The 21965-nt window shown below is 36.8% G+C and overlaps 1 pseudogene; it reads right to left on the bottom strand.

Moving 5' to 3' along the window:
* Positions 1-20352: 20352 nt before the first annotated feature.
* Positions 20353-20999, bottom strand: LOC100723586 (large ribosomal subunit protein eL6-like; annotated as a pseudogene).
* Positions 21000-21965: the final 966 nt, after the last annotated feature.

Raw genomic sequence — 21965 nt, 5'->3', positions numbered from 1 at the left:
GGAGGTCTCTACCCTTCCATGCATCCCCAGACACCAGCCCTCTTGTCCATGTTTTTTTTGGTGTCATTGTTTCCTTTTCTTACTTTTTTTTTCTCTTTTTTATCATCTCCTTAACTTCACAGTAGCAGACAAATGGGCCAAGGCTGTGTTTCAGACATCAGAAGGATTTTTCTCTTCGGATTGCTGCTTTTCACTCTGTGTACAGGAAGGATAAATAATGTTGGAACATAATAAAAATGCTTTCAGTCCCCTGAAGCTAAGAAAGCATTTTAATGTAGTGAGTGGTGTTGCAAAACCTTCTTTATCAAGAAACATGAAGGAAAAGCTTTTCAAATCTGGCTGCATACACAGACTGCAATGTTCGAGACGCCTCCCCAGAGATGGCCAGAAAGGGTCTGCTTGGAAAAGAAGTGCTCTCCTTCTCGCCAGATGACTGGGCATTCAGAATGAGGGGACACAGTGTGCTTCACACTCCCTCCCCAGCCTCATCTCTGGCCACATGTTTACCCCCACACCAGGCAGACTAAGGAAATTTCCGGTCCCCTAAGACATGATGCTGCCTATTAGTTTTCTCTGTACCTCCTCCCCATGCTTCTCTCTGCCTGTAACTCTTTCCTCAATCTTCTCTTCTGATTTATGCACAGGCTTCTAGACTCATTTTAGTTGTTTTCTCCTGGAGAAATCATTCCCTCAGAGAAATCATGTGCCTCAGAGTAATGCCCTGTTCCTATATAGACTCTGAAACATCCTGGCTTTTCTGCTGAGAAGCATTTTATATCACTTTATTATACATATCACTTTACAGTTCTCTCCCTCTCCCTGGGTAGGACCAGGGGCAACACATATAAACTTAAGATAAAGTGGAGATGTTTTACCTAAAATAATACCTGAATGAGAAAATATATAGGTACTGGCTGTATTAGCAAACCCAAGAAAGTTGCACAAACCTGAAATTGATTCCACCCAAAATTGCTAACTTTGGAAACCAAGTCTAATGGTCCAGAAGTCAGGTGGTCGTAGGAGAGACCTAAGTGACAGGATTGGGATTATCTCAAGCCCCTCAGCTATACAGAGGTGTCATCTTTCTCCTTTTGCATGTTTGAATAAAATCACATCCAACATCCTATGCAAAATAAGTTAGGAAACTAGGACTTTACCCTTCATCCAATATTTCATGGGGTTCAGAGACAGATCTTGTACTTCTTAAAGTTACTTAGAAATTTCTCATGTTAGTTTCCTTTATTTCCATTAAATGTGAAATTTTACTGACTTGTACTACCATGATTATTTTGGGAGACAGATTAGCAGAATGGAAACAGAACGGTTTTACAAGGTCAACACATGTGCTCCAAAGCCAAGCAACTAGTCTGTTTGTTTGCCCTCCAAAGTGAGTGAGAAGACAAGAAGTAAAACATTAAGCTGGACACAATGCTCCTATAATTGTACCTGCTCGATAATGTGGTTATGAAAATTAAGTAAATTAACATATTCAAAGCATTTATAACAGTGCTTGTGCATAGCAAACACTATGAAAATGTCATCATGATATTATATCATTAATATTATGATATTATGTATTATCAAATATCATTATAACTCAGTGCCAAGTGTTATGCTGTGCACAGGGAACTTGAGATGGAAAGCATATTATTAGGATACTGGGGATAATGGAGTTATATTTACTATAGTAGTATTTAAAGCTTAGCCTAAAGTGCTATTGATGAAGTGACTCTGATGTAATGAGAATAATAAATACTAAAAAGATAATGAGCTCCGAGCCTTCTTCCAAAAGAAAGCCAATTGCTTATTCAATTATTTTAAATTGCTTGTGTAGTTCCTATAGATTATGAATTAAGCTTACTTTTTCAAGCATAGAATGCTATTCTTCTATTTGCACACATGCATAAGTATGTGTACCTGTACTTTGTTTTCTTTCTTGTCTAAAGATAATAAAGGTGTAACAATATTTCAAGAATAAATACTCCATATCTTTACCAAGTGAAGAAAAAGTATGCAAAGACTTTTCTCACGGGCCAAGGATTTAGCTCAGCAGCATAAACGCCTGCCTGGTAAACCCGAAGTTGTGAGTTCGATCCCCAGTACCAAAAAAAGCAAAAACAAACAAACAAACAAAACTAGACCTTTCTCATGATTTGAAACATAGAACTTGTTATACACAACCACATGCAATAGAAATGGGGGATTTTCAACAACAAGTTAAGTCAGTAAGTAGGATCAACCAAGCCCTAAATCAAGTATAACGAGGCACTTAACGTTAACTGTTAATATGAAACGTTAAACATAATTATGTTGAGTTAAATTATTCCATACTACGAAGTGAACATTTTGATAGAAAATATAAAAAATAATATTTAAAGGAAAATAATAAATTTCAAGTTCTACTACCTATATAAAATAAAAATACTTTGTTCTGGATTCTTTTGTTTTGCACATAACTGTGTATGTGTGTGTGTGTGTATATTGCTTCATACCCTTTCCAGTAATTGGTGATGTCCGTGTTTTTCACCTTAACCATTCTAATTGACATGTAATGACATGTTTCCTATTGTGGTTTGACTTTTCATTTGTCCAAAAACTAATTATACTGACCATCCTTCATATAGTTAATGGTTATTTTGCATTTTCTTTGAAGTGTTAGATCTCACTATATTTATATGTCTCACCACACACTATACATACCTATATATGCATATTTGTCAGATATACTCATTTAAAATATTTTATCTGTTTGTGACTTGATTTTTAATTTTCTTAACAGCATTTATTAAAGAGAAGAGTAGTTGGGATATAGCTCAGTGGAACAGGACCTGCCTGGCAAGTGTGAGGTTGTGAGTTCAGTTTCTGGTACAAAAAAAGGAGTAGAATATTACAGTTTATGCATTTAATGTCTTAAGCAATCTTGTCTATTTCAGAGCCATCAAACTTTTATTCTATACTTTCTCTTAGAAAATTTATTATACTAGCATTTAGGTTTTAGTGGATGATTCTCTAAATGACCCATTGTAGTTAATTGTGTATACTAGATATTTCGTTTTCTAATTGCTCTGTCTGTTTTGCCTCTCTCTTTCTTGCTTTCTTTTTCTCTACCTCTCTGTCTCTAATTCCCTCACTTTCAAAATTATTTAGGTTATCCTAGTTCCTTTGAATTCCCACATAAATATCAGAAGCATCTTATCAATCTGTATGAAGAAAGAATTCACCTGGGGCTGAAATTGTGATATTGTTGAATTCATAGATAAATGCGACCATAAGTGACACTTACTGAATACTCAGTAACTTAGCCAGTTTTATCCATTTATTGTTTTTAATTTCTCTTGGCTACACTTTCCTCAAATTACATTAAGGATACTTGTACTTAAATCCATGATAATTATTGTATATGGTTTTCTTCTTTTGTTTTATATCAAGGTAATTCTTACTTCCTAGACTAAGTTGAAGAGTATTCCTTATTCTTCTGTTTTCTAAAAAGAAAGTATAAGGCCAGTGTTATACCTTCTATCTTCCATAAATGTTTGATAGTGTTCACCAATGAAGCTATGTGGACCCATGAGTTGTTTTTGTTTTGTTTTTATCTATGAGTGGTTCCTTAATTTTTTGCATTTTTTTATTAATAGTACATAGTATTTACATTTCTTGTGTAGAGTTGGTACATGTACACAAAACATTTTTATTCGTTTTATAATCCCTTTTTTCTCCCTCCCTCCCTCCATCTTTTGTTCTTCCCGTTTTAAAAGATCTACCTCCCTACTTCCTATTATCTGTCTTTTATTTTGCTCTTTATGTTTTGAGTTTTTCATATCAGAGGGAGCATGTGATATTTAAACTTGTATGTTTCATTTATTTCACTTAAATTTATGATCTCAGTATGCATCCATTTTCCTAGAAATGACTCAAGTTTATCTTTCTTTATGGCAGAATACTACTTGAGTGTCCATAAATGCTACATTTTCTTTATCTGTTCATTTGTTGATGGACACAGAAGCTGCTTTCAACATTTAGCTATTACGAGCTGTGCTACTATAAACAGGTATGCATGTATCACTATGATATGAGGTCTTTAACTCTTTTTGGGAAGGCACTACAAAGAGAATAGCTGGTAAAATGGAATTTCTAGTTTTAGTTTGTTGAGAAATCTCCATACTGATTTCCATAGTGATTGTACTAGTTTGCAATCTCAACAACAAGGTAGAGAGTTCCATTTTTCCCACAGCCTCTCTCAATTTTTTAATCATGGCCATTGTTTCTGGGATAAAATTGAATCTCTCTAGTGGCCAGTGACATTGATCCCATTTGTCAATTCTTAGTAATGTTTTCTATGCAGTCTGAGTTCTGCTCTGAAAAATCCTTGCTTATGGCTATGGTTTCAAGAGTTTTATCTATTATGTCTCCCACCAGGTTAAGTGCTTGTTTTAACACTTAGTTTTTAAATCCATTTTAATTTTAGTTTAGTGCATGTAAAAGATATGGATCTATATTCAGTCTTCTGTATGTGAATATCCAGTTTTCCAAATGTCAGTTATTTAAGAGGTTAGCTTTCCTCCAGTGACCAAAAACATACAAAAATCAAATAAGTTGAGTGTACTTGGGCTTGTTTCTGCATAGTCTGTTCAGTTTCATTGATCTCACGTTTGTCTTTGTGACAGTACTGTATTTTTTTAATTGATGTAGCTTTGTAATATAACTTCAAATCCAGGATTGCAATTCTTCTTCTCTTTTTTCCCCTCAATTGTTTTTGCTATTTTTTGGACCCAGAGTTTTCTATGTGGAAAAGTTTCCAATTATGAATACAACTTCTTTTATCAAGACAGGATTATTATATTCTCCATATCTTAGTTGTCTTGGTGGTTTGTGTCTTTCAAGGAAGATCTATTTTATTGGAGTTCTAAAATTTATAGACACAGGTTTGTTTATATTATTCCCTTATATCTTTTGCTTCAGAAGCATCTTTAACATGTCTTTGTTTCCTATATCTATTGTTAGAAATCTGTTCCAGTCTCTTTTGTTGATTGGTCTAGCTAAATGTTTAATCAATTTAGCAATTTTTTCCCAAATAATTAGATTGTGGTTTCATTGTTTCTTCTTATTGATTGCATCCCCAGTAGTCTTTGATCTCCTCCGCTGTGGCCTATGTGGTTTGCTTCTCCCTGCAGCCACATTCAGTATAGTTGCTCTAAAAAGAAAGACATAGACCAGCTTCCATATTTACTTCTGTCCAGAATCTCAGACACACAGGGTCAGGGATATAGCTCAGTAGCACAGTGTCTGCCTGGCAACTATGAAGTCATGAGTTTGATTCCTAGTACAAAGTAAATAAATAAACAAAAGAATCTCAGACCCATGCAGTTTATTTTTTCTTTTTAAACAGATTCACAAGAAACAGGTCTTTCATTCTAGTCAGGAAAGGGGAGAAGGCTGGTCTTTGCCGTGCTCATCAGTTCAGAAAAGTGGAAGTTTATTTCTACCATAAACAGACTGTTTATGTTAAAGCAATCAAGAATACTGCAGGATATCCTTAGCATCAACAGAAGAGAGTGACTGATATTTTTTTCTGATTTTTTTTATGCTTCTTAGAATGTGGCTTTCATTCTCATGTTTCACAATAGGGATATTTCTCAGAACACTGCACGAAGCAAGTGAGAGATAGGGTTCATCAAAGTTTTTCATAGGTATTAGTGATGGCTTTGTAAAAGCTATGGATTAGGGAAATTCTACTTTATGTTTATATGTTTGTGTACTTTAATTCTCATTGTTATGATATCTAAAAGAAATAATTTCTTAAAATATCTTTTTCTAAAAGGGATTCTTACTCTATTCTTCCTCTTGAAGAGATTAAGACATTTCTCAGCTATCATCAAGAAATTTAAATTAGAATTTTTGAAAAGAGAATCTAATACATTAGCAAATAAATACTATCTTAATGAGGGTAGATATTCTTTAGAGGTTTGGTCTTGTTTTTTGCTTTTGTTTTTGTTCCTGTTTTTGATGAGGGCTCACTATGTAGTTCAGTTTGGCACTGAACTCTCAGGAATCGTCCTGCTTCAGTCTCCTGCACTATATTGGGATTACAGGCACAGGCCAGGACTCCTAACACAGCTTTACTTTTTAAAAGTGCCCAATAGTTTCCTTTTACTTCAGTTTTCTGTTTTCATTTGCCTTTAGTGTTTCTAGTTTCTCTCCTTTCCGTTTCACATTTGTCTCTCTTCTCCTGACTATATCTACCCCTGCTTTCTTCATTCTCTCTTCTACCCCTTTTCTTTTACTTCATCTCCGTATCTTAATGCATAAACAATCTACAAGTATGAGCATTTTAAGGTAGTAATATTTTTCAAATAGTAGATAAAATAGCATTTTTAAAATCTAATATGTTTTACAGTCCATTTTAATTTTTAAATGAAAGATATAATTGTATGCATTTATTGTGCATACCACATTTTGAAATATATATATATATATATATATATATATATATATGGAGAGAGAGAGAGAGAGAGAGAGAGAGAGAGAGAGAGAGAGAGAGAGCCAATTATCTCCCACGGGTATCACTTTGTGGTAAGAACATTTATCATTTAATTTCTGAGAATTTTTTGAAGAATACAATATATTATTAGTGCTGCTTCCTGCATACAACCAGAGCTGACAGGGAGAAACACCCAGTCTTGCCCCTGAGCACTTTCCACCATCAGGACACTTGCTTCCCCCAGGTAACCAGCACGGGTAGGGAAAAATGGCCAGATATGTACCATGCATCTGCTGGCCACCACTGGAGATGCTTGCTTCTCACAGGAAGCTTGTGTAGGCCAGGAGAATCAAGTAAGTATGTCCTTGTGCAGCTGCCACTATTGGGGGAGATGTGGTGTAGCCACATAGGCTGAGAGAAGAAGTATCCCCCCAACACATGGTATAGCTTAGGGGTCTGGAAGAACCCACCTCATACCCCACTGCCTCCACAGGAACCTGGGTGACTCACCCATTCCCCTACAACTTGGAGGGGCTGCTAATATGGGAAGCACCTGAGACCTGACCAACTTCTTGAGAGGAACCCAGGAAAATGTCAAGTGGAAGGAACAAAAGGCGATCTCAAACCTCCAGCCCACACAGAACAAGTCTGGGAGATACAGACATGGAAGAAAATAGAAGTCACACAACTGAAATCTCTGAAAGGATAGCAACTGAAGTAAAGAAACAACTTCATGAGACTATAAAAGTAATCAGACCAGAAATAATATTTCAGGTAAAAGGAGAAATTACAAACATAATGAAAGAATTGCTCAACATATCTAAAGAAGACATTGATTAAAGAAAAAGAGTACAGGAAAATGATGGACATTTTGATCAAGCAATATGGAAAGGATTTACATGCATGAAATAGATTAAAAGAGATATCCAGGAAACTAAAAACTCCATTGAAACCTGGAAAAACAACTTGAAAGACATTAAAGATAGACTTTCAGACCTTGAAGATAGGATTGTGGCTAGTGATCATGAAAGGAAAGGTCTTTTAAAAATACTAGGAAAAAAATAATTCAACGGCTGCCAGACAACATAAGGAAAAATAATTTAAGATTGATAGGGGTCAGTGAAAAAACAGGGGTCAATGCAAATATATAAAGAGAATATTTAACGAAGTAATAGCATAAAACTTCTCAAACATGAAAAAAGGACCTGGCATACAGGTGAGCAGGGCATACAGAACTCCAACTAGCCTTAACCAAAATAAATACACAGCCAGATATACAATAATCAAGATCCCAGAAATTCAGCACAAGAGCAGAATATTGAAGGCTGTCAGAGAAAAGGAACAGATCACTTACAAAATAACACCCATCAGAATCACAACATATTTCTCCACACAAACGAGCAAGTCAAGGAAAGCTTGGAGTGAAGTGTTTCTATTCCTGAAAGAAAACAACTTCCAATCCAGATTGATGCATCCTGCAAAACTATTTGTCTGAATTGAGGGAAGGATAAGGTACTTCCATAATAAAGAACAATTAAAGGATTTTATGACCACGAAACCCACTCTACAAAGAGTGCTGCAGGATATTTTAGAGAGGGATAAAGATGACTACAGTTCCAGGAACACCAGCAGAGGGGAATCACCAAACAGGGCAGGAAATTGAATGCAGGGAGAAAGTGGGGGAGGGGTGGGCAATGGCAGGAGGATAGCATGACAGAGGCAAGCAAATGCATGCCGGTTGTAACCATTAATCTAGATGGCCTCAGTTCAACAATCAAAAGAAATACAAGGAGAGTGAGTCAAGAAACAAAATCCAGGGGCTGGGGATATAGCTCAATAGCATAAGCACCTGCCTGGCAAGTGTTAGGTCATGAGTTTGATTCCTGGAACCCACCCCCCAAAAAAGAAAGAATGAAGAAAAGAAAGAAAGAAAGAAAGAAAGAAAGAAAGAAAGAAAGAAAGAAAGAGAAACAAAATCTATCAGTAGTAGACACATTTAACTTAAAAGGAAATTCATAGACTGAAAGTCAAAGGAGAGAAAACAATATTCCATATGATAGGAAACCAGAAAAAATAGGGATAGCTTGCCCATCAATGACAGAGTAGATAAGAAACATATGGTATGTTTATACAATGGAAAGCTATTTAGCTATGAAGAAGGATAATCTCGAGGCTCTTGTAGGTAAATGGGTGCAACTTGAGATCATGCTCATGGGTGAAATAGTTCAGACTCATAGTGTGTTACCTCCCTCCATTAAAAACTAAAGGAGTAAGTGGGATCCAAAATGTACAATAGATACCGTGAAAGTGATAGGGGAAAAGATGCTTAAAAGGAAAGGTGGAACCATTGTTAATTCCCTATTATCTTATTTTGAATTCCTGTATCATTTTCATTGTTTTGTTAGGTTTGGTTTTATTCTGAGTTGTTTTGTTTGATGTGGTTGTACCTGATGGTATGCGCAGCTATTTATGAAGAAAACAAGGGATATTATGGTAGCCACTGTTGATTTTTTATTATCTTTATTTGAAGTTCTGTGTCACTTTCATTGTTTTGTTCTGATTGGCTTTCTTCTGTTTTGTTTTGTATGGTTTTATTCTCTTTAAAATAAAATAAAAAATATATATTGTTAACTGTATTTACCATCTGTAAACTAAAACTTACTTTTGGGTTTAGGGTCTCATAAAATTAGTAAGTACTTTAAAAATATGGTGTCTAGAGTATAGCCTAAAATTTCTTTTGGTAAGTTTTTCTTCTTTCTTAAAATCTTTGTTATATTCTTGAGAATGTAGCTAATATAGTGTCTGTGTGATCATAATTTGATATTGATCTATGTCATGTCAAAATTGAAAGCAGATGATCGAATCCTTGATGAACCACTTCAGAAGAAAGGCCCATGTTCTTGACAGCACAAGCTTGTAATGCCAGCACTCTGGGGCCTCAGGAGAGAGGATTACAAGTTTGAGCATCGTTTGCACAACTTAGCTAGATCATGCTCAAAATTAAACAATAAAAAAGGGATGGGGATACATAATAGTGCAAAGGCCTGTGTTCAATTCCCAGTGCTTAAATAAGAAAAAAAATAGTATAAAAAGCTTCCCAATGGGTTAATTTTTTACACTTCAAATTTTATTTTGCAGCTTGGGTTTCTTAAATATAATTTTATCATCATTCTCTTGTCAAAAGAAGAGGATAGATTTTCTTCATAGTAGCACTGAATGATCTAAAATAAAGATAAAAATTTTCAAAGCCATAAATTAGCAGAAGGGGATCAGTTGGGATAGTTTGCCTGGGACTGTGTGTTTTTACCACTTAACATTGCTGTCTCATGCAAACCCCCAGTTACAGGCAAACCATAACAGCTGGTCACTCTAATTAGAACAAAAAAGAGATTAAGCAAGCTGAAAATTAATATAAAGTGTGAACCCTGCTTTGCTTCACCGTGGGCTATATTTGTGCTGAATGTGTTACAGATTTTATTTCATTTAACCATCACGCTACCCTATGCTACAGACGTCATTATTCTGCTGTATAATGATGATTCTTAGAATCACAATGAATGCTCAGAATGGGAGGAGACTGAAGAGAGGGGAATCCTCATCCTCTAGGGTCACCTAGTATTCTTTGTATCGTGGTGGTGACTAAGCTTTGATACTATAAGCCAGGTGCTCTCTTCAGTGCTTTGTAGAACCCCTTTCAAAGCACAAGAGGGAAGGTGAAGACTGAGTAAGACCATCAAGCACAGAAGATAGGAAAGGAACTAGAAAAGAAGATAAACAAGGAGAGAAGAGTGAATGAAACTGAATCTTGAACTCTGAAAAGTTATTCACATGCCTGAAATTTTGCCAACCTCCCCCAAGTGAGGAAATGGGATTCCTTCTAGCTAGATTAGATCGTTTTTCTCTTTTCCCTCCATGATTTTTAAATATTTTCTTACCAAGGCATTGGCGGTGGATGTGATGCAGGTTCTGCCTCCCAAATCTCTTATTTAAGTTTCATGGGTAGAATTTAAAACCTCAGGCTCATACTGGTATACAAGTTCAACATTTCAACCCTGTTTGATATACAAAAGTCATAATCAAGCGCCTTAGGGATGTTAGGGAGGCTGTTGCTAAGATCTGAGATAAGCACAAGGAAAGAGACATGGCTTTCAAAGCCCCACCCAGCCTCTTTTCCAGCTGGAGCTAAGTAGGAGAGGCTCTTGTCTTCCATCTTCCCTTCTGTTTGAGTGGTGTTTTGGCAGACGCACCTCCAATGTGTTTGTTTTTGAGATTTGTTGTCTTGCTTGAGTAAGCATTAAACAGAAGGAAACCTCTCTCTCAAGGTGAAAAATTACTTTTAAATTTTCCACTTAGGAGGCCGTGTCTTGGCGCCTTTCTGGAGAATTGCATGAAACCTAACCTCAGGGACTCCAAGTGCAGCCAAGACAGCTCTAGGCGGGCCTGTCTGTTCTGCAGACAGACATCTCCCCCTTCCTCTCTCCAACTTACCTTGTTTTTGTCTTTTGTCTTTTTTCTTTTTTTCTCTTGAAGGTCTAAATGACTTTGAAAGCCTTTGGATAAACAGATCTCCACCACGATGCCAATTTGCGCAGTGCTTTCCTATTGATTTAGCTAGTAATTTATTTCTTTATTTCTGACACATTTCACTTACATTCCCAGGTAAGGGCGAAGTGCTGAAGCCAGAAAACTGTAATTAAATAATCGGCTGGCTGGCAGGCCAGGAGAGGCTGTGAAACACTATTTGTTTATATCGCCCTGCATGGGTCATCTGTAGGAAGACAGAGATGGGAGTGGGCGTGGTGAGGAAGCCAGTGCTTATAGGTATGAGCAAGCTGTATGCTCGTAAATAATAATCAAAGTGGGTTTTCATAGTGAATTACAGTAGCCCCTTCAAAGTGCTGTGAAATGGTGTGTTATTACCCCTGGCATGTCTGACTCAGCCAGCTGGGAGCTGGGGAGGAACAGGCTGACGAGGTTATCCATAGCAAAGTCTTTAATGAGGAGAGGAATGCACAAAGTGCACACAGCGCAATATTTTTCTTCCCGACTCAATCTATATTAAGTCGATAGCCAGCTGAAACCCAATGTTTGGTGCATTTTTTCAATTTAGTTACTGTCGATGTCTCAGAAAATGCTGATCCCATCAACCCTCCCCTCTCCCTATATGGATTTCAATGACTAGAGAAAGAAATTCCATTAGCTGGCTATGGTGCTTTAAACAAGCAGTGTGGTTTCCCCCTTCCTCCATTCCACCTCCATCAGCCTGACTTCACAATAGAAGATAGGAATTAAGACAGTATAAAAGGCTGCCTTCCCAAGATGTGCTGGAAGATGGTGTTGAGTTGCTCCTGAAGCAACGGGTGAGATAATTGGTACAGGTGGTTGTCTATGAAGCCAGGGGACTGTCTTAAAAGAAACAAAGGAAAAAAAAAAAAAAAAAAAACAAACAAAGAAATCAACAACAGCAACCAGACAATTACCGAAACACGTGACACAACATGATTGGACAATGCCAAGCCAGGGGTCAGTAAACTTTCCCAGTAAATGTTTTGGCCTTTTGGGGTGGCAGGCAGGGTCCCCAACACAGCTGTCTGTGGCATCTTTCTTGTTTTTGTTGATTTAGTTCAATGCCATACAAAGAAAGGCTGTGGCTCTGTCTTCTGCAAATGATTCGTGGTTTAACTTGAGTCTCAGAATTCACTTTGTGGAAATTGTGGAAAAGGCCTTTGTGTATCATTGAGAAATCATGGTCTGTCCTGAGCTCAGTCTCAGCTTAGACAGCTGTTTGTAGGGTCAGTTTGGACTGTACCTTGACCTCTCCATTTTTCACATCTGGACTATGAGAATAACACCTAGTGAAAGCATATGACTATTAGTTTTGAAGGCAGTCACCCTGTGTTTTGTTTTTAATTCGAAGATCTAACCTGAGAGAAATTAAATGGGATTCCTTAAGTAATTTGCATGCTGTGAATCTTTCCTGGGTTTTCAGAATACTGTGAGTCGATCAAATTCTACTAATGCCTATAAAACATAAGAACAGGTGAGAAGGAAAATGGTGAAGGCTGATGGAGGTGTCAAGGAATGGTAGGAGCAGCATAAGCCCTATGCATGACAACAAACATGCAAGACAGGAAAAGCAGAAAGACTGCCTGGTTTCAGAGCATCGCTGTAGGAAGTTACATGTGTCTTCCAAAGATGCTGGCAGTCATCTATTTAACAATCTGGGAAAGCAACATCTGGAAGCATCCAACTGATATTTATGACATGATAAAGTCCTTAGTACTAGTAAATAATTTTGAGTGTAGAAGAAACAGAAGAGGATGTATATCTCAATATACAGAATTCCATTTTTTTTTCTCAATGCTGGAAGTTGGACCTGGGGCCTTTGCACTCAGTAACATTTCCTTTTTAATGTTAAGAAAGGGTCTCACCAAGTCACTGGTTGGTCAGGGATGGCTCAGATTTGCAGTCTTCCTGTCTCAGAATCCTAAAGTGCTGGGATAACAGCAGTATATCACAATGAACTAGCTAAAAGTTTAAATTGTTATCCTTTAGTTATGGAGATAAAGTAAGCTTAGGATACTTGTTTATTGTAGAAACTAAGTGGTTACGTACAATGAATTTGCTGCATATTTTTTAACTTTCTCATGTAAATAATTTCTTAAATGTTAATAATAGTAAAAAAAATAATAATCTTCGCACTCTACCCATGTGTATTGCTGTCTCTCAGCTTTAGTTTCATCACTTACAAAATGGGAAGAATGATGTGTCTGTGGTCAGACCACTGCACAGATCTGGCTCTCAGCAATCCACCTTCTAGAATTTATAAAGGGAATTGCCATGCAAATGCTGTGTGTAAAACACTATTCAGCCAAATCTTCATTAACTAACTCCTCTTTGAATAGAAAATGCACACAGCTAACATTGCACAAGGGTTTGCAGTGAAAAGAAATTATCCTTCTGCCGTGTGCTGCCTGCTATGTCCCCCCTTGAAGGTGAATACATTCCCCCAAATAGGAGCAGAATCAACATCTCTTGTATCTGTAGTAGTGTTTCTTTTCATTTACGATAGTAGGCACTGGTGACACTTTTCCTCAGTTTTGCAGGGTTTGTGATAATGTTGTTATATAAAAGTTTTTTTTTTTCATTTGTGATCCTCTTCATGGCAACTCTGTGTTTCATTCCTTTGATTTCCACTTTCATCTTTATTCTCTCCTTTTTCTATATCTTTTATGTTTATTCTGTTAGTTCTTTTTCCAATCTCAGATTTAGAGGTTTATTTGTGTGTGTGTGTATGTGATATTTAATGTAAATCAAAAAAATGTTATTTATCTCAAGTATCTCTTTTAGAGACGTCTTTCAAATTTTGATATCTAATATTTTACCTATAACTTTTCTCTAAATATTTTAAAAATAGTTTCCTTTTATTATTGCACAAATAGTTAATTTTAAAAATTTCTTAATCTGTGTTATGGTTTATTTCGGTGGCCCCCAAACCTCATGAATTATGAACTTAACCAAATCTAGCATTTGTGATTGGTTCATTGTCTAGCACTTGGATTGGTGGTGTGATTGCTACACCTGGCTAGGGGTGGAGCCAGGATATGAGATAATGGCAGGAAGAAGGTGTGTGTCTCTCTCTCCTGCCAGCTCATGCTTGCTATTTGCAGTGGCCATAAACAGCAGCAGTGCCATGCCTTGGAGCCACCTTAGTATGGACTGAAATTCCAAGAACTGTAAGGAATACACCTAACTTTGGGAGTCAGCACTATATCATAATGAACTAGCTAAAGTTTAAATTGTTATCCTTTAGTTATGGAGATAAAGTAAAACTTAGGAAACTTGTTTATTGTAGAAACTAAAACTTGTGTATTGCAGAAACTTTTGTCTCAACAACAAGTAAAAAGTAACTAAGACAATCTGTATTTATTTTAGTAAATTTTGACAGTAATTTTCTAATGTAACTACAAATTTCAAAAATATTTGACCTGTACAACAGTGATTATTTGGAATTTGGTGATGTTTCTTTTTTGTGACAGGTGTATAGGGTTTTTTTTTTTTCATTTCAAATGTCTCATGCATGTCAGGAGAAAATGCATACTCTCCATTTGGTCTACATATGTTCATTAGTTCAAAAACTTCAATAAGGAATATGGAAATTATGACACTGTCTCAAATCTTCATCTAAAACTAAAACAATGCAACTTTTAAATATTGACAGACGTATCTTGTTACATAACAAGAGACAACATATTGTTAAGAGAAATTGCTCCCTAACACAGACATGGATGGAAAAACATGTGTCCAATAAATATTTGTCTTGACTTTTTTCCCAAGTTACTTTGACAGATTGATTATTGTATGGCCTTCTGTTTTGGAAGATGAGTCGTCTGAGGTCAGGAATGTTGGGATTCTGTATCAGCACACCAATATATATCAAATACTTAGTCAATTTTTCAAGAGCTAAAAAGGGTGGCAATAGACACTTTCATTTTTTCCTGATGAGGAAAACTTGATTTATAAAGAAAGAGTGATGAAAGCTTCAGTTGACACTCTAAGTAGTAAAGCCAGTTATATTAGAATGATCCCATAACCCCCTCTTATTGAATTTCTTTATATATCGAAATCAATAACCCACTCCCTTGGTTGGATTGCTGAAAGAACTTCCTGGGAATGTGGGGGAGGAGAAAGCAAGGGAAGAGAGATGGAGCAGCCTCTCAGTTGTAATTATACTGTTTTTTGTTTTGTTTTGTTTTTTGCTGTTGAGAGCAAAGAAGTACTCTATGTCTCAGCAGGATAGAATCAAGTCCTTCCCATCCATTGATACTTAAACATCTTAACTTAATCATCAATAAATCTGATTGAGAAGATTAGGGTTCTCTGAGTGCCGACAATCGCATAGCTCCTACGAGCTTTCTGTTCATTCAGCTGCTGGCAGAATGGAGAATAAACTGAATCATTAAACCTCATCTGCTCACATATCAGCCTCATCATAATTTGAACACATGCACGTAACAAGTAATCTACCAATGGATATAGTATATACTGAATAAATTTAGCTATTGTCTCTACAGTTTTAATAACTCATATACATCTTGGAAATATGGTGGAAGGTGACTCTGTCTATGATAGGCAAATGGTTTCTGAAGCTGGAAATATTATTCCTAATAGCAGAGCCAAACCTACAAAGAATGTATGACATTTTATCAGCTGGCTACTCCTCTTCCTTTTGCTAGCTGCTTTTAATTGATAGATATGCGGGGATCTTCTTGTCTCTTCTCTCTCCTACAAAACATTGCCCTCATGCATTTGTCAATTGGAAGAGAACCAAACGATCTTGAATCTGACCATTGGCATTACTCGGTGATTCTATGCATGTCTGAAAAACAAGAGTCCCTCTAGGAGAGAACCAAGGAAAGATGATTCTAAATATGTTCTAACTAAGGCCCAAAAGAGGGATGTTCTTTTCTAAAAGGCTCTTTAGTTTACCTTGGCTAATGCCAGAATTGGGGCTGACCACTGAAGGAAGTCAAGTTCGTGCTTAAAGCATAAATCCTCAATTCAGTGTCCCACTTTGGTGGTGCATGCAATAAATAATGAATTTAAAACTTCTAAAGGTAAAAGCTACACTAAAATCAGTTGCTGCTAACTTTGATTTCCACTTTCTGTGATTTCTGATGTGTTTTTAAGTACTTAGAAGTCGAAAAAAGAGAGAGATACAAAGTTAGTTTTGCATAGATACCTTCAGTGTATAAAGACTATTGGGTGAGAAAAAAGAATTAGATGAAGCAAAGTTTAAGAGGAAAAAGCAGGAAGCTAAAACCAACATAGGAACTGAAATTATTTTTACACTTCATTATAAACCATAAGGTGCATAATTGCCATTGAATAAGTAAACAAAAAATGAAAAAAGTTTATGTAAAACAAGGCTGTGTGGCAGAAAGTACTCTAGTGTATTGAGTTCTTATGCTATAGAATAAGACAAAAAGTGGTCAGGATAAAAGCGTTGCATTCGATTGCAAGAATGGTGTGAAGTCCTTTAGCACCTGGACTCTGCTAAGCATCATTCCGAAAAACAGGAAGGACACAGGTGAAGAACTCACTTCTGTGGCATGACTCAAGATGGAGAAGTGCTTATTAAATGTCAATTTGATAATGGTGAAGTTTAGTTGCCAAGACATTTAACAGGTTCTGACATGTCACATGGATTTGAACCTTACAATAAATAGCACATTATGTTATGAAAGGGGAAAATTAAAAATCAAAACACAGAAAAACTGAAGAACAATCCCTTCACATAAAAGTGCTTTAGTGAATATATTCCTGGCCATTTCCCCTACCTTCTGAGCTTCCCACTAGCAGCCATCTGATCAGCCATGGCAAATGGAAGCCTCTCCCTTTGTTGAGGGCTACAGACATAACTGTTGAAATGTCACCTTTTCTGTGGCATGTTGGCTATAATTCAAATCTATTGTATGAGCTACTACAGTTGTAGGACAGTGGACTACACTGACTTTGGAATCAGAGAAAATAAGACTTAATTTCAGACTCTCAGTTCAGGCAAGTGTTTAATTTCCCTCATCTGTAAAATAGAATCAATGTATCATTGTAAAATTTTTTGAACTGATATAAATTTAAACTCCCATAAAAAGTGGAGAGTCAAATCTTGTAGTTGTTAAGATTATTAATAATTTCATAAACAATGTTATAAACATTGTAGAGATAGTCTCATACTATTTATCAAAGGGCTCATAGTATTTATCAACTTCATTTTATTAATTTGATTTTACAGATGTAAACACACATGTCAAAGTCTTCCACTGATATTGGATCCCCTTAAGTTGCTGGCTCAGCCTCTCATTAGAAGAGTCTTTGATGAAGCAAGGAAAGGTGTTTTACATTCTCCTTCTTGGTTTCCAGAGTATGGATGATAGAGAAGAAACTGGTATATATGGTGGTCTTGCTGATTTTGATGGGTATCTCCTTCAAGAAATGATTGAGTTGTGAAGTAGCCAGACTCCTAAAGGCCAAGAGGAGATAAGAATCTTGAAGAAGAGATTACCACTGAGCAATCTCTACTCAGTAGAGCATCTCTGTTTGATGGACAAAAATCTATTGCATCACAGTCTTGGGCACAGTGACTACTTCAGTAGAAAGGAGGACCTTAAATTTGATTACTCACAGAGAATATATGAGAGTTAAGGTGAATCATCAGCTTTATTGGATTGGGAGCCACACAAAGGATTAGTAAAGCACACCTCTTGGTACGTCTGGGTGATTCATAGAGGCGTGACCATGTTCTCTGGTCCTTTCTTTTCTGCACGGTTCCACTGCTATCCTGTCGGGCTGCTCTGAACTAAGCAACTTGACTCCATTATGCTCTTCTGCCATAATTTTTGCACTTTGGATTCAGTTAACATGAATTGAAATTTCTAAAACTGTGAGGTAAATAAATAAGTTTCTCCTTTAATTTGTAGATATTGGATATTTGGTCCCAGCAATAGAAAATCTAATAAAGAATGTACTTTCATTGTACGCATTTATGCAGCAGATTCATATTCTTCAGAACAAATGCACCATGTGGGAGGCTGAGTTAAATTGTGAAATCTCCAAGTCTCTTCCAATGCTGAGATCCTAAGACTTTCCGAACATTGGCAAATCTTTCAGAGAACGTCTGTGGAGTTCATGAGTAATATACTATAAAAGGTTCACAAATCCATGTGTGTGCTTATCCCAATGAGAGTTAATTCTCTTCCATGACCCATGACTCTGTCTGACCATAACAGCACTCTTGATGGTCTTCCTTGTGTGGACTCTTCTCAGTGAAAAAGCAAAATCTGTATCCAATAGCAGAGAGAAAGAGAAAGGAGACTAAGTTGCAAGGGTTCATTCACTTACCACATGGGTCATTTTTCCTTCCCACAATCCATATTCTTTAAATGATAACAAAGAAGTAAAAAACTACAAAGACAACTCAATGAAATTTAGAGATTTGGAGCAGTTGAAGTGGGACACTGTAAAATCTCTGAGTGTAAGAATACCTCTGACTTTCCATGAAGATAAGTATAAATAGATTTATTCCCTGCAAAATTTCCAGTACCCTACAAGGTTCCAAGAGCTACATGGACCATGGCAAACAAAAATACCCTACTTTTGAAGCTTCTCATTATAGCATTATTTACAGTATGAAAAGCTTGAGAACAAACAATCCAAGTGTTCATTGATGAAAATTGATTGGATTATTTATGTAAATTTACATTCAAGTTTTGTACAAGTATTAAAAGAAATGAAAAATCTCTCCACATGCTTTTTATTTACTTGTCTCCCAAATACACTCTTAACTAAAAAAAGTATGGCAGAAATATAAGTGTATGGGTTTGCTCACCTCTCCTTCTGGAGTTAATTCTATGTTCTTCTCATGCCAAACAAAGAATTGTACAAAACAAGCAAAATCAGTGGCAAGGTTCATTTGAAATAGTAGAATTGAAGAGTTAGAGACTGGCTCGGTAGAGTGACCTTGGGCTGTATACAAGAGGAAAAAGCAAGATAAAAGTATATCCTGTAGGGACGCTGATGTAGCTCAGCAGCACAAGTGCCTGCCTGGCAAGCATGAGGATGTGAGTTTGATCCCTGGTACAAAAAAAAAAAAAAAAAAAAAAAAAAAAATATATATATATATATATATATATATATATATATATATATACCCTGGAGAAAGCAATATGAAAAATCATTAGAAAAATCCATGATGGAAAGCTCTTCTCAGTGTCTGAGTCCTTTCATATCGTCCAAATCTTAGAATTTCTCCATGTAAGTCCTGAGAGGTGATGCTGGGACCCACACTTCAGGCCAACATCAGGTCTAGGCCACCTTATTTAAAACCTGCTTGAGTTCTTAGGAAAAGTCAGTGTGCATAACTTTGAGATCTGTTCTTTGCATGTGTTCCAGGATCTTGTAATTAACAGATCACACCTGCTGAGGTCCAACCTGATACAGTAAAAAGCAGGCAATAAATGATATTAACAAAGTAACATAAAATAAATTGAAAATCTGTCCTAGGCCAAGTGACTTGTGGCAAGGCCCACAGCTGGTATGGGAATGACATTAATCCCCAGACCAAAGGCCATGACCAAAACCATCAAATGGTCTACGAAGCCCTGGCGCCTCAAAGCAAGCCACACACTACATTTGAGAAATTTGACTCATCCAGATTCCTTCTAGCTCAGTAGTCTAGTTAGTAGATGATCATATTACTAGTTAAACATGATCTGTTCCTGTGTGCTTTTCCAAAAATGCTTTTTCCTCAGTTTTTCAATCTTGTCTACATTAGCAGTTCACCACCATCACTTCCCGTACCCCTCAAGCAAGCTGTGCACCTAACAAAAGCCAGGGCTTGGCTTTAGTCCTTATTAGGCTTTGATCAGCCCAGTATCCCTTACAACTAAAATATATTTCTTTTCTGTGTTTTATTCTGTTGTCATGCCCCTGAGCAGGGCATTGGTAGTCTTAGGCCAGGGCCCTGATAACACCTACTTCCTCGGCCAGCTATGCCATTCTCTAGTCTCTTATGTTGGGTCACCAATGAAAATTAGCAATTGAAAATCAATATTGTAGCAGCTAATATTTTTCAAAGGACTATTCTGTGGCATTTACTTTACTAAATATCTTATATGCATTCTCCTTAACACAAAGCAAGTCTGTAAGTTTATTTTTAGATTTTTCATTTCACAAAGGAAATAAGACTCAAACAGAATAGTATCTCATCCCTGACCAATCCGACTCTGTCAGAGACAAGATACTACATCAGTTACTTATTACAATTGACTTTATTTTTTAATGTAATCAGTTATTTAATTAGGTTCTTGGTAAGAAATTTAGAACACCAATTTGTGAGGTAAACTCCATTTATCAGAGCAAAAATGGATTTCAAGTACCCCTGGAGCTGAGAAACAGCTTTGATTTTTGGTACAATCTGCTAGTATACCACTTCTTAAGCAACCTTGTGCTGCTCTGAAATCTGGTATCTCTCTTTCTCAGTGTTGAAGATCTCACCCTCCTGATATCAGGCTTCCACAGCTGCTTCTTCTTGAAGTAAGCATCAGTGAGATATTTGGGGATTTTCACTTTACTGATATCAATTTTGTGGAGGTGGCAATGACAAATTTCTGGTGCCTTCTATGCAGAGGAATGCAATTAAGATTGAGGTCCAGTCACCAGTAGCAAGCCACTGGCCAACTGCTTTAGGGAAACTACTGTCTTACCTCTGTGGCGCCCAGTGAGGATAATCATGATGGTCCTGAAAGTGATGCTAGGCCAGTTTCCTCTCTTGCTGACTCAAGGGTTTTTTGCCAAAGCTCAATAGCTTTGGGAAAACATCTTCAGTAGCCCTTCTTGCAAGATGGCAAGCAAAATAACTGAGAAAGCCAGATACTAAAGAGAAAAACTCAAAGCCAAGCAGGTCGATGCCCCTGGCACTGGTAAAAAAGATAATATGAAGGCTAAAAAGTCCAAGAAAGAGCATCTCACTGCAACCGAAACCCTATCTTGGTTAGAGAATGGGTAGATATTTCCCATCTGCTATGTATTCCAGAAAGGCTGTGTACATGAGAAAGTACACATTTGCTAAATCCAAGGCTGAGAAGGAAAAGGAGAAGTTTATTGTGACTGTTACAAAACTAGTTGGTGGTGGCAAGAATGGTGGTATCCACGTAGTTCAGCTTCAAAAAATGCATAGATACAACTGACATTAAAAAACAGCCTTTTACCGAGGTATGGGTCAAACTACTCTGTGTTCAGTTTTGTAACCTTGACTAGACTCCCTCATGAATCTGTTATCAGACACATTTAACCTATGTTATTCTATCTACATACATTGGCTGGTTGTTGGGTGGGGCACCTCAGTCCTCCTTTATAAATGTCTCAGCCTTCAGCAGGTTAGCTTGGATTTGACTTCATGGCCTTGACCTTGTCTGAGAGCATGAGTGGGCTCATACAAATTATCCCTCTGTCCATATATCTTGTTGGCAAAAGCCAATCCAAAATCCATCCCAGACTCTATCTCTTCATGAGACAATCCGATATGTAACATGGTAAAGGGAGCAGATTCAGTGACAAAGAGAAAACTGGGGCCATCTTTGTAATAACGCTAACACAGCTGAGTCACTTTGAAAGCTACTGTATACTTTTTCCTGGTTTTAGGTTCTACTGTAAATTTGGATAACTCATTACCAACCTGGTCTGAAGTTATCTAAATCAGAATTCTCCATCCAGCTAAATTCAAAGTGTTAAGCTCATGAGTACTAAAGCAAGATACCAAAGGTTTGCTGCTGTGATTTGCCAGAGGACGAGATTACACTGTAGGGTGGCAGAAGACAGGATGCCATAGGATAGAAGAGCATTAGCAGAAAGCCCCAGTTACCAGGTAATGAGAGATTCTGACAAGTAACAACAGCAAGGCAGCCGTAATAGAATTTCAATAAGATAAATT

This window comes from Cavia porcellus, unplaced genomic scaffold, assembly GCF_034190915.1.
Source record: "Cavia porcellus strain 051 isolate PalLab524CR breed Dunkin Hartley unplaced genomic scaffold, mCavPor4.1 scaffold_16, whole genome shotgun sequence".
Taxonomy (NCBI): domain Eukaryota; kingdom Metazoa; phylum Chordata; class Mammalia; order Rodentia; family Caviidae; genus Cavia; species Cavia porcellus.
The sequence above is the reverse complement of the archived record's forward strand: the minus strand, read 5'-3'. Positions and strand labels throughout refer to the sequence as shown.